This window comes from Helianthus annuus, chromosome 6 (genome assembly GCF_002127325.2).
Source record: "Helianthus annuus cultivar XRQ/B chromosome 6, HanXRQr2.0-SUNRISE, whole genome shotgun sequence".
NCBI classification, from domain to species: Eukaryota; Viridiplantae; Streptophyta; class Magnoliopsida; order Asterales; family Asteraceae; genus Helianthus; species Helianthus annuus.
Window position 1 is genome coordinate 31,304,070 of NC_035438.2, and position 12,498 is coordinate 31,316,567.

The 12,498-nt window shown below is 35.8% G+C and overlaps 1 long non-coding RNA gene and 1 pseudogene across 1 annotated transcript; one reads left to right on the forward strand and one right to left on the reverse strand.

Annotated features, from left to right (window-relative positions):
• Nucleotides 1-3,697: 3,697 nt before the first annotated feature.
• LOC110944586 lies at nt 3,698-4,791 on the reverse strand (annotated as a pseudogene).
• A 4,790-nt stretch (nt 4,792-9,581) lies between these two features.
• LOC110865127 lies at nt 9,582-11,993 on the forward strand. The gene is made up of 6 exons (XR_002550368.2): nt 9,582-10,111; nt 10,189-10,246; nt 10,507-10,589; nt 10,650-10,718; nt 10,796-10,938; nt 11,573-11,993. It is a non-coding gene; the product is annotated as an uncharacterized LOC110865127 (long non-coding RNA).
• Nucleotides 11,994-12,498: the final 505 nt, after the last annotated feature.

Sequence of the window (12,498 nt, forward strand, 5' to 3'; positions counted from 1 at the left end):
AAATTCGTCATCTCAATCTTACCATTCATGGTGTATTCGTCGTATAATCGAAATTAGGGCAACAAGAACAGAATCATCGATCATATATTCGTCATCTGCTCGAAATTAGGGCAATAAAAACCATAATCATTGAAGACTATGACACAATTAGGGAGAATCTGAAGAACAGACGTCCAACAGACTCGCCGTAATCTAGTTGTTGTCGGGTTATTCAGTGTTGCTACACCGTTTCGTGAATTTGTAAGTTTATACTCTTTGTTTTGCACTTTTATATGATAACATGACGCTTAATCGTCGATTCAGATTTTTATATGTTAATATCACGCTTAAATCGTTGTTTCATATATGCACTAGTGAAAATCGTTCGATATATATGATTTTTGAGAGATTAGAGGTGACTGTTGTGATAGAACTATATGTAATGTGGTATTTATGTGGTTTTTGTATGTAGTTTTGTTACTGATTAATGTTAGATATGATTTGTGGTAATACGAAATTTGATTTGGTAAGGGTTAGGGTTTTTTTATTGAAGCAAACCTGTTGATAAGGTAAGTCGTGTTAATGCACATGTGCATAGTTATGCACATATGTATATTTTGCCAGATTAGGCTAATAAGGTCAATCATGTTGTGCAAATGTATATAATTATGCATAAGTGCATAATTTTCCAGAATTGGTTAATAAGGTCATTCATGTTGATACACATGTGCATAATAATGCTATGCACGTGTACACAGTCTACTAGAATTTGTCAACAAGGTCATTTTTTTCGTTGTACATGTGCATAGTTATACACATTTGAAGAATTTTCCATAATAGTTTTATTAGTGATTAATGTTAATTATGATTGGTGGTAATATGAAATTTGATTTGGTAAGAGTTAGGGTTTTTTCATTGAAACAAACCTGTTGATAAGGTAAGTCATGTTAATGCAGATGTGCATAGTCATATGCATATTTTGCCGATGTAGGGTAGGTCAATACGATTATGTGTTTGTGATTGATTTGGAATGCACATGTGCATACAATTATGTGTTTGTGATTGTTTTGGAATGCTTGTGATTGATTTGGAATGCACATGTGCATAATATTGTTCGTGTAAATTACAGCAAATGTTGTGCATATGTGTTGGTGTTTGGTTCAGAATGTACATGTGCATAATATTGGTAATGTAGATTACAGATGAGCCGATGTTGTGCATATGTGTTTGTGTTTGATTTGGAATGCACATGTGCATAATATTGGTAATCTAGATTACAGATGATGTAAGGTTAATACGATCATAGGTTGGCGTTCGATTTGGAATGCACATGTGCATAATATTGTTCATGTAGATTACAGCCTCATGTAGATTACAGCCGATGTAAGTTCATACGATTATGTGCTTGTGTTTGATTTGGAATGCACATGTGCATAATGTGATAACTTATGGTTGTACTTATGGTTTTGGTTCATATTTATGCTTGATTGGTATGCATGTGCATAATATTGTTCATGTAGATTACAGATGTAAGGATTACAGATGTAAGTAGATTACAGCCTATGTAAGATCATACGATTATGTGTTTGTGTTTGATTTGGAATGCACATGTGCATAATGTGATAACTTATGGTTGTACTTATGGTTCTGGTTCATATTTATGCTTGATTGGTATGCACATGTGCATAACGTGTTGGAATGCACATGTACATAATGTGATAACTTATGGTTTTATTGATAACTTATGGTTTTGGTTCATATTTATATTTATGTTTGATTGGTATGCACATGTGCATAACATGATAAATTATGCTTATAATTTGTAACCGAATTTGTTTTTTTCGGGTCAATGTGTTAACATATGTATATATTGATAAATTATTTCATAGTTGTATGTATGCACATGTGCATAGTTATAGTTGCAAAGTTATAGTTATGCGCATGTGTTGGTTCATATATATTGTTGATAAGATATGTCATAGTTGTATGTATGCACATGTGCATATTTGACGTTGCATGGTATAGCTGTATAGATGCATATGCCAGATGTATAGCGTATTTTGTGAACGTATAGCGTATTTTGGGAACGTATAATGGATTTTGTATATGTAGTTTGAAATAACATACTAACAGAGTAATACAAATTAAAGTTAATATACATTCACATTGTATACAGTAAAATGGAAAAAAACAAAGAAAGTTACGTTTCTCCTGAAGCCGAGAGATGAAGGGTCGAAAAGAATGCCAGATGCGACAGAAGACGAGCATGCGGTTGTTAAGCAAAAAGGTTAGAAAGTGTTGAGAACTTACTGTTAATATTAGTATTGTTAATGACGCAATATGCATTTACGCACATGTGCATTATCAATTTTGTTTTTTTTTTCAAATGTTATAACTCGAGTTTGAATGCGGTTTTAGTACGCAAAAAAATATTCAAGACATGCAATTGCAAAACCTGAGGATGAAGATTGCAACAAAACTGTTACTATCAGAGGCGAACGTGTACAGGGCAACAGTTATGTAACTCGCAAGAAAAGCAACACAACATTTGGGAGATGAAAGAATGCGGAAATTGTTGGAAAAAGAGGGAGCAAAACAAGAAAAATGCTGGAACACTCTTAGCAAATGGAAGAATGGGGATAAAGTTTGAGGGTAGTAGTTCATGACACGTAGGTAGTATTTTTAGTTAGTTAGTGATAGTTGAACATTAAACTGGTACTTTGGATTGTTTTGTTTGGTTAGGCATGTCAGATGGTTGTGTTGGGAAGGTAACAAGTTGGTACATTTATGATGCATGTTATAGTTTGGTTAGTTGTGGTTGGAATTAGATAATCATGTTACTAATATTTGTTGGTTGATGTATTGAGAAGTTGGAATTTTAGCAAATTGGTAATGTGTATTGTATAAATTGTTATGTTGGATGGGTGATATGGTGATCAATGTTTGGATTTATAGTTCATATAGTTTGTTGTTTATGCACACGTGAATTAATATGGTGAATTGATATGGTTACAGTAACAAGTTCGTATTGTTTGTTGTTTATGCACATGTGCAATAATATGGTTAAATGACAATATGCACATGTGCATAAAGTAATGTAAATGCACGTTATTAGTTATAAATTTATATGTTTGTTAAAATATGGCATGTTACGTTGATTAATAAGTTAAATGACCCGTATGCACATGTGCATACAGTGTTATTAGTTATAAATGTATATGTTTGTTAAAATATGGCATGTTACGTTGATTAGTAAGTTAAATGACTCGTATGCACATGTGCATATAGTGTTATTAGTTATAAATTTATATGTTTGTTAAAATATGGCATGTTATGTTGATTAGTAAGTTAAATTACCCGTATGCACATGTGCATACAGTATGTGCATGAAGTGATAAAACACACATATTAAAGGTTGAGTTTGTATAATGTATTACAATTGGGTATAGCTAACAAATGGTTTTAAATTTATACTAGTAACATGTATAATAACATCATATTAAAGCCTTGAAATAAACTTGGAAATATTAGCTGAAAAAAAAACAGAAAAAAAAACAATCGAAAGCAAATTAAAGCAATAGGGGATCATGTATCCATAGATTCATAACATCATTTCTTTCTACAACTCCTCTTTTTATTCTTTATGCCCTTCCCTTTTTTGTATTTTACTTCCTGAGTGTTCCAACCTGCATTTTGATTCTCGACCACAACTAGATAATCACCCGTTAGAGCTGCTGCTTGCATTCTAATTTCCATGACCTGCAGCTTGACCCTGTCCACCACCATCATCTTTCTCAATCTCCACATGTGGGAAGCTGCTCTCCAGCATCTCATCGCCAATATCGACATCTTCTTCCCCTGCTTCCTTCTTGTTTTTCTTCATCCCCTCAACCTGAATTCAACACAACCATTCAAATAAAACAACAAGCAAGACTTCCAGTTTTCCAACAATTGAAAAGCTTACATCATCAATGTCGACCGTTGCGCTGTTTACTAAAAGTGCTTGCCTTTTCGTCTTGCTCACTAGTTTCTTCCAGTTGGTGACAGACCGATCGAGCTCCCAGAGCATTTCTGTGTCCAAAGCCTCTATGTCAAGCTCTATTTCATCACCCTCTTGCGCCAACTAATCGTTCCTCATACGTACGATCTGCAACAACTGTGGCATCTTCTCTGGTGGCATACTTTGCAGCCCCCTAACCCCAATTTCTGTTTCTCTTCCATGTTTATGTCCCTCTTGTTCGGATCCTTGGCTCTGGGCTTGGGCAGCTTCGGCACAGTTCCTCGTGTCGCTGTTGATGACGGTTTGATCTGTTCTGGTCATGGTTCTGGTTCTGCAGCCTGCATTGGCGATTGCATCCGCATAGGCGGCTGAACAACTGGTGGTATGATCGGTTTAGATGCAGTCGAGTGATTTTGCTTGTTTAAAACAGGAGCAATCGGGTCACTAAATTTCGGCTTCTTGTATCTCTCAGGCATCTGTATATCGTCCCACGAACTTCAATCGAATTCATATACAGCAGAAAACTCATTCACACGCTGATTAGTAGGCAATTTCGCCTGAATCGGTCTAAAAAGCATCTCGAAATAGAACAGCAGCTGATGAGCCATTCCATGAACCTCATCCGTCTTGGGGTTATAAAGCCTCGCATTCTCAAACACCAACCGAACATCGGAGGCAAAATCAAGTGGACTAGAATACATATTCTTGGACAAATTCAACTTAACCAAACCCAAGTCTAGTAGTATAGGTTTATCTGTAAAAGTCGACTTATTTTCCGAGTGCCAACCCCACCCATATTGACCCGTCTTCATTCTGGTGTCTCTTAGCAGTGCCAAAAGCTACATAAACTCCACCCATGCCTCCCCGGTTGTCGACTTGTTCTTCCATTTGCAATCCCACATAGTCAACCCCCCTATTTTTTGTAGTTGTCCGCCACCCAAGACCCTTTGTTTGCTGCCATTCTGTACATAATTGGATAGTTATCCATAAGCTTCAATACCACTCGAGGAAGACGACTCGCCACTACTTGAACTGCTCGATCCGCTAGAGCTGTTGCTTGCATTCTCATTTCTATGACATGCAGCTTGACCCTGTCCCCCACCACCATCATCTTTCTCAATCTCCACGTGTGGGAAGCTGCTCTCCAGCATCTCATCACCAATATCAACTCCCCTATTTTTTTGTAGTTGTCCGCCACCCAAGACCCTTTGTTTGCTGCCATTCTATACATAATTGGATAGTTATCCATAAGGCACTTGTTCATAATCCATAAATCAACGACATAGTCTAATTTTCAACATAATGCACATGTGCATATAATTTAATACAATATCATTTGCAATCAACATAATGCACATGTGCATATAATTTAATACATCATTTACAGTAAATATAATGCACATGTGCATATCACTTAATACAATATCATTTACAAAGTATATACATCATTTACAGTCAACATAATACCTTTTAGTCACAAAACGAATGAATTGCAACTCTTGATGTTCTGTATTTATAGGTGTATTGTGTCTGTCAACTGTATTATCGGAAGATGGACCAACAATGTCACCAACAATGTCTGCATCAGATGTATGAGAAGGAAGGATTATCAGAGAATGTATGAGGAAGAACATCAGATGTAAATGGATGTTGTAGAGGATGCTGTAAACACCGTTTCCGGCTACCACCGCTGTGAAATCCGGTGTGTTACGTGATTGCCGTCGTAAACACCGTGCCAACTGCAACCACCATGAAATACGTGAACACCGACTATATATATGCGATGAAAACCACCGTGTACGACTCTCCGCCACCGTGAAACCGCCGTGAATGCCTCTCAGCCGATTGCCTATTGCCGATTGCCGATTGTGGAGACTATGAACTATTGAGTTGCTGAAACCCTAAAATGGAGACAAAAGTGACAGAAGGAAAAAAAAGAACGCGTGTATTATTGTATAAAGAAGATAATTACAAAAATGCCATGTGTTCACACTGGTTCTCGCGGTTCTCGCAATAAGAGGTGGTTCTCGCATGATCTTCTCCCTATATATATATATATATATATATATATATATATATATGTTATGGTACTTCTAGTATCTTAACACCATATCATCTCTAAAAGATCGTTTATAATAAAAATTGATTTTTTAAATCAGGTTAATATCATAGAATGACAAGATTGCTTATTTTAAAATATTAGTTATTCGATATGTAGTCAATATTAGGGGGCTATTGGGCCGGTCAAGCTGGACGAAGGCCCGAGACCCAAATTTTCAGAGGGCTTGAAAAGTTTTTTATAAGTTATATATATATCGGGGAATGTTTAAATGAGAATGCTAAATATTGTGAGAACCGTGAGAACGAATGAAAAAACCATGAGAATTTGGTCAAAAACAATTCTAATTCAATTTTTTTTACACTTATCACTATTATTCAAACACAATGTAATAAATTTAATTTACATGTTTAAATTTACATGTATTCGTAAATAAAGAAAATTTACACATGTGTAAATTTGTTGTATTTACACATGTGTACAAAAATTAATAAGAGTGATTATAAAAGGAGAAATGAATTATTTAATGTTATAAATTATTTTTTTGATGTTGTATTTTAATTACAATGAGGTTTGTATTAAAAATGGTTTTGATCGGTTTTTTTTTTTATTTGTTCTCACGGCTTTCGCAATACTTAGCATTCTCAAGATAACCCTCCTATATATAAGATATATATATATATATATATACATATATAGGTAGAGGATCCTGTAAAAAAGGCCCAAAGTGTGAGAAAGGTAAGAAAGAATCTTAACCATTAGATCTTTTGATCTAATGGTTGAGATCAATAGGGACCAAAATGGTTAATATTTTTCTTAATTTGGACTGAATTGAAAATTATAGGGGTAATAAAGTCTTTATATCCATTCAAAATAGGAAACTGTAAATCAAAATTCCTATAATTCCGATCTCTCTCCAATTGATCGTACAGTTTCTCTCTCTCTCTCTACGATTTCAAAACCCTAATGCCGATAAACCTCCATATCGATAGAACAGCGGCGACGACGAGCGGCAGCGACGACGGCGAGCGACGAGCGGCGACGGCGAGCGGCAGCGGTAGCGGAGCGGCGACGGCGAGCGGCAGCGGTAGCGGAGCGGCGACGGCGAGCGGCAGCGGAGCAGCGACGGCGAGCGGGCAGCGGCAGTGTTTGTGCGGATCGGCAGCGGTGGTGCAGCAGTGGTGGTGCCGGAAGTGCCAGTGGTGGTGCCGGAAGTGGAGAAGATGATACAGAGGTGTTTTTTTGTACTGAATGGTGTTTTTTTTATTTACTGCTGAATGGTGTTATTTTTGTGCTGAATGGTGTTATTTTTGTACTGAATGGTGTTGTTTTTGTACTGAATGGTTTTTTTTTATCTAATGCTGAATGGTGTTATTTTTGTGCTGAATGGTGTTATTTTTGTACTGAATGGTGTTATTTTTGTGCTGAATGGTGTTATTTTTGTACTGAATGGTGTTGTTTTTGTACTGAATGGTTTTTTTATCTAATGCTGAATGGTGTTAATTTTGTACTGAATTGTGTTATTTTTGTGTTGAATGGTATTATTTTTGTACTGAATGGTGTTATTTTTGTACTGAATGGTGTTTTTTTTATTTACTGCTGAATGTTGTTATTTTTGTGCTGAATGGTGTTATTTTTGTACTGAATTGTGTTATATTTCTTGTACTGAATGGTGTTTTTTTATTTACTGCTGAATGGTGTTATTTTTGTGCTGAATGGTGTTATATTTTCTGAATTGTGTTATATTTAAAACACCATGTATGAACATGCTCTGAATGGTGTTATATTTATGGACGATTATAAGTCCTAAAATCCAGGTTTTTCTCTCTCCAAATCCTTAAATCAAGGATTACCATATTTGAATTTGTTAATGCATTTACAATCCTACCCTTTTCAATTAATTTAATCTAATGGTTGAGATTCTTTCTTACCTTTCTCACACTTTTGGTCTTTTTTACAATAACTCCACCCTACATATTTATATATATATATATATATATATATATATATATAAGGCCTAAAGAAAAGCCTATTTACCTATTAGTTTTTTATAAGTTGTATACTATTGTTTTGTTTATTTTATAACAACTAGAATTAAGCACCCCCGCGTTGCGGCGGGGGCCTAAAACTATGCCAAATAACATCAATGTCACACCGCTGGTAGCGACTACTAACACTAAAGTTGCGGCGTGTTAATGCGGAAATATAAGAACGAAACATATAACATGAAAAAATAACTATGTCGATTTAGGACACACGCGTTGCGACGAACTTGTTACATGGAAAAAAATAGACGCAAAAACGTTGAACCACACACGCACGTTGCGCCATGTTAACTCGCAAAATAACGTAGAAAAGAATAACTAAGTCAATGTTGGATCCGCCCGTTGTAGCGAACTTGCCAAAAGGGGGAAAGTAGACACATTGCAACATACCTGTCAAATGTGAAAAAATAGACGAAAAACGTTGAACCACACACGCACGTTGTGACGTATTAGCTCGCAAAACTTAGAACGAACGTAAAACGAAAAACTTGCGAAAGATAAAAAGTATGGGGACCAAAGTTGTAAATAAAAAAGTTTTGGGTTAGAACTAAACAAATTAAAAGTATTAAAATCCAAAGGTTAACACTTTTGGGTTGAAAATGAAAAATCACAATTTTTTTTTTTTGAAAAACCCCCCAAGCATGGGGTACAACACATAATGCAACAATTTGTTGCAAATTTATATTATGGAAATTAATCATATAGGGATGGGAGGCAATTTTTTGTCTCACACAAGGCTCTAAAGTTTTTTTTATTATTCTCGGAGACCTGTTCATTATATTCCAGATTGCAAGGAGATTACAATCTACACTGAAGCTACTCATGAAATTTGAATTAGGGAAAGGTAGAGCCACATTGTCGTTAGAGCATTCACAATCCATCCCCCAAATTATGTTATTATGAAAAGTGATTGTAGGTGGTTGAAAGTGGTTGTGAGTAGAGGAAAGAGAAAATGTTACAATTCATCTGTAAATTTGAGGGGATATTGTTCACCCTCTATAATTTTTGCTATATTTTGAAAGTGGTTGTGAGTAGAGGAGAGATAAAAGGTAATGATAAAAGTATAAAAAAATATTATTTAACTGAAAGGATTGAGAAAATTAAATTGTTTTTAGTAAAATTATAGGGTGAAAGAAGATGGAAGGATTAGTGAGGCATGTGATCTAACACATGTGTTTTATAGATCACTTGAATCCAAATAATGTTTTCTGACATCTGCAGAAATTGTATATTCATTGTTTTAGTTTAGAGTGAATTGCAAAAATTGTCATTTATCTTTATTCACTTTTTTAGTTGGTGTCCTTTATGTTTAAAATTGATGAGTTTTATGCTTTTTGTTTCAAAATCTTGTATTGTATGTCCTTTAACCCTAACCTAGTTAATTTTTTTGTTAAATCTGGTCATGTGCTATACATGTGAGGGCATTTTTATCATTTTACCTTTAAAAGGACTAATTATGTAAAAAAACTTTCAAAAACAAAAGGATTTAAACAAATATGGGGCGGTGGGTGGTGGTTATGAGCGGTGTGGTGCAGCAGTGGATAATAGATGTGGTGCGGTGGGAGGTGGTTATGAGTGCTGCGGTGGGAGGTGGGTTGTAAGTGGTGGGGCGGTAGATAATAGATGTAGAGAGGGGTGGTAGGTGGCGGTTGTTTGTGGTGGTTGGTGGTGGACATATGTAGAGAGAGGGAGAACAATAGAGAGAGGGGTGTTGTTTGTGGTGGTTGGTAGTGGACAAATGTCCACCGACGTGTCCCGCTACCTCTCATATACCATCTCTGCTTAAACAATCAGGCCCACAACTCTCACTAAACCAATGCCGCTGCTTGAAAAACCCCTCCAACAACGTCGCCAATCAACGCCAAATCAGAGTATTGGGAGACGAAGCGTAGATCGGGTTCCATCGACAGAGAGACGGTGGTGTGTCACTCAACCACCAGTAAGGGCAAGCTTTCTAGCAGCGATTAGGTGTCTCGAAGTGGTTCACGGCGGCGCTTCGGGTTTCGGCGTCCCTGTCTCTATATTAAGGTGCGATTTGGGGTTTTAATTAAGTGAAACTGTTGATGGTTTCTTTTTGTTGTTGTTTACCAATTGATTGTTGTTAGATTTGGGAAGTTATGAACAGTTGAGAGTGAATCAGATCAACAACCCATCTCTCTGCAGGTATAATCCTCACCCTAGCTTGCACTTACATATGTTTTCATCGGTTATACATCTCGATTATTATCTTTGTACATGTTAATTGGGCATTCGCTTTGATTTTGTATTCAGTTAACCCTAACATTAATGTTTTCGCTTCAATATGATTCTGTTCTTTTGCTGCGTGATTTGTAACGTTTTCTTTATTAAATTGATTGGTTTCATGTCGTCAGTTGTAGTTGTTAAACAGACTTTAAATTATGTTATTTTTTCTGGAATTTCAGGCCTCACTCATGTTTTGGTGGTAGTAAGAGGATTAGATGAAAATGTTGATGCGGGATGATCCGCTAGACATGCTCCAATTCAGGTACAAATGGTTGCTTTAATTTGTAATAAGTTATGTTGTTTGCTAATAATGCATTTACAGGATCTTCGACTTGTCCAAGACAAGTTTACTCATGTTTCAAGGGGATTCTCCTTCATACATTTTCATTCTGTAAGTTTATATACCGATAGCTAGACACCCCTTCCCCCTTATTCAAGAAAATTATTCATAAAAAGCTTCCCTTGTAGGTTGATGGCGCCACCAAAGCTCTCCAGCCAACAAATGGGACTGCAGTTGAAAAAAATGGATAAGCTGTACGAGTACCATATTCCAAAAGCATCCTACCGGCATGGCTGCACCCATTAAACCAAAAGGCGTTTGGATGTATCAGGTGGACTGTTTGACCATTTTTCTGTAAAAATACTGCCATAAACTCAACACAAAACGACACAAATTAACTATGAAACCCAAACGTTATTATTTTTAAAGGGTAAATTTCAAAGAAAGGTATCATACTAAGTTGTGCATCACTTTTCGGGGTGATGAAATTTTTTTCACCTACAAATAGTAACACACTTCCAAACTTTAGATTTAAGGTAATCTAACCCGGTTACGCGATCAAAATGATGGCATGCAACTGCTGTGTCTGATAACTTTAACCATGTTCACTGTTTTATGACGTGGCACTGATATGATGGCTCGATAAGTTACAACTTTATCTTAAATCATAAATTATGCAATTACAGTACTTCATTACTCATTACTGGTGAAAACAATGTTTGTTACCCGATGGTCGAATTATCTACAGTTCCCTATGTTTTTAATTGTGGCCAACCATTATAGGACGATCGATTAATTTAAAATGAGCAGATACACCTTAATATTATTGCATCTTTCAAAAGATATAGATTTTTTTGTATCAGTTTGATTGCAAATGGAGATGTTTTACCTCTTTTGGTCTATTTTTTCTAACTAATTCTAATGATTATGTTCACCAGCAAGCTTATTTGATTTGTATTATGCAGTTATGCACATGGAATGAAACTAATGCTATGGCGAGATTGTTATTGATGTAGTTTAAGTTGGTAGCTGAATGTGGAGCTATTGTTGAAGCCACTAAATCTGCGCCCAGTCGAAGCAAAAACAAGTAGTGACATTGCCGAGGTATGCAGGTCCATGGTGTTACTTTTGTTATCACGCTAAGATCTATCGCGTAATGCATGTAATTTATCCCTAATTTTTATATGAAAACTCTTCCCACCCTTGACGTCTTAATTCTGCAAGCAGTACTGCTTATCTATAGGTCAGAAGCAACACTGCTTACTACATGCCTTAGCTAGCTTACTCGATGTAGCTGAAACAATCTTTTTTGTGACGAACATACGGCTTTAGTGATATATAAAAGTTGTACTCGCCGCATTGCGACGGGTACTAATTCTAGTTTTAGTGAATGTGTAACCTAAGCATGTATAGAGATACGAGTTGCAAGTTCAATGACTTGGGATTCTTTTGTCAAAGCTAAAACTTAAAACAGCATTGACACATAATCTATATATTTACACTTTGAGAAGTAGATATTCAAGGGTTGAGCCTAACAACTGCTACTTATAAGGTAGATAACCATAACCTTGTGTATATATCTTTTAACTTTTGTGCTATTAACCAAGTTTAATTAACCTTATCCAAAAGTTATTTCACAATATTCCAACTATCCATAGACGATAAAATAAAGCATACATGTGTCACTACTGTCGGATCTAGAAAAAAAAAATTCAAAGATATCCAATTTTCATTTACTGTACATTCATAAAACATAGAAATTCTTTTTACCGTATATTATTCAGGGGCATCCTAGTACTTGCTCAGCGTATCTGATTCATAAAATGACGGAACATTTTTTTTGCACTTTCCAAGAAAGTTGGAAAGTATCTGAGGAATCCCCCTCAACCCC